The 6,000-nt window shown below is 45.2% G+C and overlaps 1 long non-coding RNA gene across 1 annotated transcript in view; it reads left to right on the top strand.

Moving 5' to 3' along the window:
* Positions 1-5,670, top strand: part of LOC146798217 (uncharacterized) — a 236,589-nt gene extending 230,919 nt beyond the window's left edge. Inside the window, exon 4 of the long non-coding RNA XR_014969130.1 lies at positions 5,068-5,670. This is a non-coding gene — a long non-coding RNA (uncharacterized LOC146798217). The remainder of the gene's footprint in view (positions 1-5,067) is intronic.
* The last annotated feature ends 330 nt before the right edge of the window (positions 5,671-6,000 follow it).

The following is a 6,000-nucleotide window of genomic DNA, read 5'->3' on the forward strand; positions in this document are numbered from 1 at the left end:
CCCTTCCCACCCTTAGAGAAAGTACGCCCAGGTTTGGTTTTAGGAATTGCCCCAGAGTTTCTTGTGCGAAGCTGTCTAGTGTCTTGCTCTGGAACAGAACTAGTAGAAGGTGGTAACAATCGGGGGGAGGCCAGCAAAGAGTCAAGGGGCAAGGACTGTTCCTCCATGGAGTCAATAGCGACTAAACCGCTAGGTGGTAGGCCCTGGGTGATAACATCCACATCAGATCGATCAGTAGAGACAAGGTCAAGATTGTGCTGGACAGGAGAACGGGCATTGGCAAGGTAGCCCATAGAGGACCTCCTAGCCAAAGCAAGGTCCTGCGAAACACGACGTTCCAAGTGCATAATTTCATTATCAATGACAGAATTGACCTTGGTAACAAATTGGTCCATTGTTCCCGAGAAATGTTCGTTGGCCATTCTGTTATTACGAGCTTTAGGTGGCATAGCGAGGATCAAAGGGGCAAATTAGCAGAGAGAGGCCAGGCGCCGCAGTGAACAACAGTAGTCAATGGGGGGTACTGGGTTAGGAACAAAAATAATGCAATCAACCCGTTATAAGGACAAAGACCACAGTACCTTAGGATGAATGGTAATGTTATTGCAGGTTCAAGGGGGGGAGGCCCCGCCCCATCAGATCCGGTCAGTGACGGGCAAGGACAGAACCGCCCTTGGCCCGGGCTTCGCCCGGGCGCTGCCCGCGCGCGTCCCGCGCAGCGGGAGGCGTTCCGGCCAGATAAGGCCCACCAACAAGGTCACGTGGTACGTGGCGGCGTCAAATGCGCTATGGCTCCTGGGAAGTGTAGTTGGAGCCTCGCGCTGCCGTTCCCCTCACGGCGTCTCTGGGCAAGATGATGAGCAGGTAAGTTAATCAGGGCAAAATCTGCATAGCAGCCGTTTCCCTCACGGCGGGTGTAGATTTGTGAAGGCGCGTCCCGTGCAGCGGGAGGCGTTCCGGCCAGATAAGGCCCACCAACAAGGTCACGTGGTACGTGGCGGCGTCAAATGCGCTATGGCTCCTGGGAAGTGTAGTTGGAGCCTCGCGCTGCCGTTCCCCTCACGGCGTCTCTGGGCAAGATGATGAGCAGGTAAGTTAATCAGGGCAAAATCTGCATAGCAGCCGTTTCCCTCACGGCGGGTGTAGATTTGTGAAGGCGCGTCCCCTTATATGTAAATGAATTTGCCCGCATTATTAGCTGTTCTTAAAGGTTTTAACATGCTCAGCTTTTGCACTGTTTTTTCTTTTTACTAAATGAACTGTGGAATTATTGTGTATATTTGTATTGTATCTGCCTGCTTTTATGATTTTTAATGGTTAAAATCGAATAAAGCATATTTTGACTTTGAGAAAGCATCTACAGAAGTTTTGTCCGCTTGTGCCTTCATGGAATCTAGCCAGAAGTCAAGGTTCTTCACTTTATTGGTGGGGTTGGGAAGTGCTCCTAGCAAGGTCAGCCAATACTGGGGACCCCAGAGCTAAGGGTTTTTACCCAGAACCATCACCCCGGTCTTTTGTAATGTCAGCTGGGGTGACTTTGTAATGTCAGCTGGGGTCACTGGCTCGGGACATGGGGTGATGATCGATAGGCTGTGTGAGACACTAATCATAGTGCTGAAAGCTGTGAAAGTTATATTTGTGCAGAGTGTGTCTGTGGCTGATGAAATGGGCTCGCTGTCCATGGAAGGAGGAACACAGGGTATCTGTGGGAGAAACCGATGAGGATGGTATCTATACCCAGTGCTTGAGATGGAAATATAGAAGTGCAGATACTCCTTGCCCCAGAGCACACGTTTGTTGCTGGGAAGTGCCAGTACTCTCCTATTAAAACTATAGAAGTGCTGAGAGGTGCCAGCACTGGCCCTTACAAATAAAAGTAGTGCAGGTGCTGGAGCAGGGTGTTCTATTGAAAATTTATTGAAATTTAAACTCCAGTTTATGTTTATATGTCATAATTAAAATTACTGATAATTAATTATTAAGTATTCATTTTGTTGAAGTTTCTGACTAATCAACCTTTACTGATGAAAGAATTACACGTGGGGATGCATTTGTGTTGCTTCATTAAAACATGAACTAAGTTGGTGAGCAAATTAATAGAATAAGTGTTGCTAAAGTGCTATTTGTTTCGTGTTTGCGCTTCCAAATAACGTGCTTTAATGCTTCTTTATGTCGCAGATGGCTAGATAATTACATACACATAAGGGTATTAGTGGGTATTAACACTGTATAATCATTATGATGTAGTAAAGTTGTTTTGTGTTTCTTTTAATTAAGATTGTCCATTCTGGCCTAGTCAAAGATGGCCGATATTTACAGCCTGCATTTGAGTTGCTGAAATACGAAGAGAGGCCTCGCTGAATATGGATGAAATCCTGACTTCGGCCTCTGTCTGTATTGAAAGTTTCCGTGAGGACAGCAGCTCTGGGCTTGTTGCCAGATGTCACCAGTTATCCTTGGAAAAGAAAGAAAGCCACAATGAACTTTGATAAACTTGCAGTGGCTTCACTATGATTCCGAGGAAGAGCATTCATGGATGTTTGTTACTTTTTAGTTTGAGCTTCCTTCTTCCGTGTTTTTATTTTTGTGATTTTCGAGAGCGGAGGTTTTTTCTAAATGTTGAGAGTCAACATCCTTTCCTGCTCGCTCTGCTCAACGGCTCAACGGACGTCCATAGTTTGTTTGTAACTTTTAATGTGTTACTTTCCCTATAAATGTTGTTAGACTAGAGAGGGTCTAAGGCCACTTCTTCCCGAACCTATGCTCGAGAGGATCGACGCTGATTGAGAGGACGGCGACTTGGGAGACTTTACTGAGAGACCTGTCCTGACCTAAATGACACTTAGCTAGAATAGGTAACTATGAGAATAATGTTTTTGCTATTGATTGACTTTTCATTTGAACTAATTTAGATAAAAATAACCTTTGTTTGAATTACAGTGTCGGGTGGTTATTTCTTTGTCATTTATTGAATTATCGAATTTGTTCTTATCATTTAAATCATGACTCAAGACATAACAATTAGGTCACATTGACCTCAGTTAGATGCAGATTGGTTTAGGAGTTCTCTCGTATATCCAGTGTGGATAGAGTAATAGAACGAATATTAGTGTGATGGGCCCTAGTGTATGATGAGTGTGTGTGCGTGTGACTGTGGAATTACTCTGTCCGTGGAAGTAGGGAGAATTTGTATGCTCTGATCTGCAGCACAGGTACTGAGTACCTGCCCACTTAAAGCACTCCCTATCTACACACTTTAAAGGGCGATGTGAGAGGACGTGGTCTAGGGAGCGATGTGAGAGGACGTGGTCTAGGGAGCCAGACTGCTGCATGCATCCCACTGAGAGTCGAAGAGACAGCCCAGGCATGGAGTGAGATGTGCAGACAGATGGGCACTCTCTTGCAGGAGGGGGAGATTGCAGACGCCCTAGGTATGGAGGAAGCTATGTGTGAGCAGTGTTGGAGAGAGCAGACGTCATTGAGAGGGAGAGAATTAAATCTTACACAGAGGATGTGAGAAGGGATGGAGTTTATGATGTTTAGAGAGAAAGGGAGAAGTACGTCTTATGGAGCGAGCTAATAAGAGCAGCCAGCCAGCTAGCCTAGAGTCAAGCACTGTATAGGGAGTCTAGGCAGAGACAAAACTAAGCATTGCATGAAAAGAGGAATGGGGGTACCGGCATTCTGAAAATAAAGAGAGCAGGAAAGTTCGGTCTCAAAAAGTGAAAGCGGGGTGTAGTCAACCAAGCAGGATGAATGGATACAAAATCATATTACCTAATGGGTGTCCAGTCAGCTCCGAGGAGCCCGAAACCCTAACAGCCTCTCTGAATCTTGCAGAAGCAATAAAAGTGGCTGGGCATAGCACAATTCTGTTGTTTCTACAAGGCAAATATGTACCCAAATTAAGTGTATACCAGTGCAACCAAACCTTCTGAAATCTAGCTACAAATGACTGACAGTAGCGACGTGTGTAAATGAAGTGCTTAAGTCTTAGATAATAGAAGGATTGACCATGAAGGTCATCTTCCGAGAATTAAATGCTTCAAGAACAGTATTCCCTGAATTCAGGAACCAGCGTGAAAAACACCACCATGCAGGAAAAAACTCTCCGTATAAGGGCAACATGCGCTTGGTCAGGCGAGACCAAAAAATAAAGGGTTTCACAAGCTGAAAAAGGAAGGCCCTCTGTTTTACGCTGGAAGGTGTCTTTAGGTCGAGCCTACAGCAGCGCATGCACTGTTGCTCGACTTTTGTAAGTGGGATTTAAAAGTGCTTCCCACCGGCATTTGCTGGCCTAATGCTTGCGTTCACGCTCGCGTGAACGTGCAATTCCTTTCACTTTGGGCGCTGCTGCGCGCGCACCACTCGCGTGATTGCCGGCGTGCGCGCGCCTCCGCCTCTCTCTCCGGCTGCAGCCCCCATCTTTGCATGCCCCGCGACCAATGCTTGTTTGTTTAGACATTCCTTCGTAAACTCTGTGTGCTTCTGTTTTAATTCGGTTTTTGTGTCTGCACAATATATTGAGCAGTGTTGAGTGGTCAAGGTGGGAGCGTGGAGCGTGCATGGGTGGCAGCGCGGAGCCTCCTGTCCTCTGCGAACAATGATAGTGTTCTTCCCATTGTTTTGAGTTAGGTTTTCTTGATATACGGGGCATTAAATGCCTCAGTTAGAGGGGGATTGACGCGGGCACACTAACAAGGGGGGGTGGGGGTAGAGAGGGTGTTGGGCGGGGGACTTAGGGGGAGTCAGGGAGAAAATGTTGAAGAACCGGTTTCTCCTGACATGTCCTATGATGGTTAGGTCTCTTGCAAGAGACTATTGTATGTAACATTGGATTTCTGGCACACTGGTTGGGAAAACTCAATAAAATTCCTTTAAAAAAAATAGTATTAATTCGGTTTTTGTGTCGTGGCTGTCCATTTTGCTACATGAGTACGTGTTTCATATGCAGTGGTTGGTGCAGCCAATGTCTGATTTGTTTTAGTCGAATCTTGTAGACCTATTTTTTCTAATTGTAACCTTTGAATGCATTTCTTTAACACAGTTTTCTCGCTTTCTCTTCAGTGTTTAATGGGTACAGCAAATCACCAAGGTAAAAATAATCCGCTCAGAAACACAAAAGTAAAGAAGTCACACCAGGGAAGGAGCGGAGTGCTGAACAGAGAGTTGAGAGGCGAAGAGAGCGGGCCGCTGCAGCTGCTAACCACACTCCTGCTCCACATACTGTCTCCGCCGCCAAAGGTCTCGCTGCTAGCCACCATACGCTTCACAGATCGGCTCAGGACTTAAGGAAAGAGGTAAACGGGGTGGCAATCCGCAGGGGCAATTCGGGCAGTGCTCCAGTTAGAATTTCAAACCATCTCACCAGTATAGTCTTGTTGTATTCTTACACAGCAGCAGTCAATGTGTGCGTAAATGTACTATGCCTAAGAGGTGTAAATTATTCTTAAAGTTTTCGATCAGGCATGTATGTTGGGCTGTGTGTTTTTGATGCTTTTAAAAATTACTTTGTGTGGTGTTTGAATTTAGGCTTACTTGCTGCCTATAAAATCCATGGAAAATGGCAAATTTGAATCAAATCTTTATTGAAAGTGCTCCTTAAATTACATAAACCTGCTTCAAAAACAAATTGTAAAATCAAACTTTTTTGACAAAAACACGTGGTCCAAATAAAAAAACAAAAAATCCTAAGTCAATCGGGATCATTTCTAATAATTTGCAAGAAAGCAATTTTCTTATGCGGCAGTCACTTAAATGCATTGGTCCAAAACACGTTTTGATACATGTAAAGGCCCGTTGCCTTGTACCTGAGGATATGCATTTAGAGTTCCCTGAAATTAACATGTCTGTTACTCTCGGAGTCTGTGGATATTTACTATCTTGCGGAATCTGTTATTGTCCGTAGTAGACTCCAGGGTATCTTTGACAACTCCCCTTTAGCCTTTGCCTCTTGTAAGGAACTGGTCAGTACCTGGCAACTGTTGCTATCAATATAAA

The sequence above is a fragment of the Triturus cristatus genome, chromosome 9, assembly GCF_964204655.1.
Source record: "Triturus cristatus chromosome 9, aTriCri1.1, whole genome shotgun sequence".
NCBI classification, from domain to species: Eukaryota; Metazoa; Chordata; class Amphibia; order Caudata; family Salamandridae; genus Triturus; species Triturus cristatus.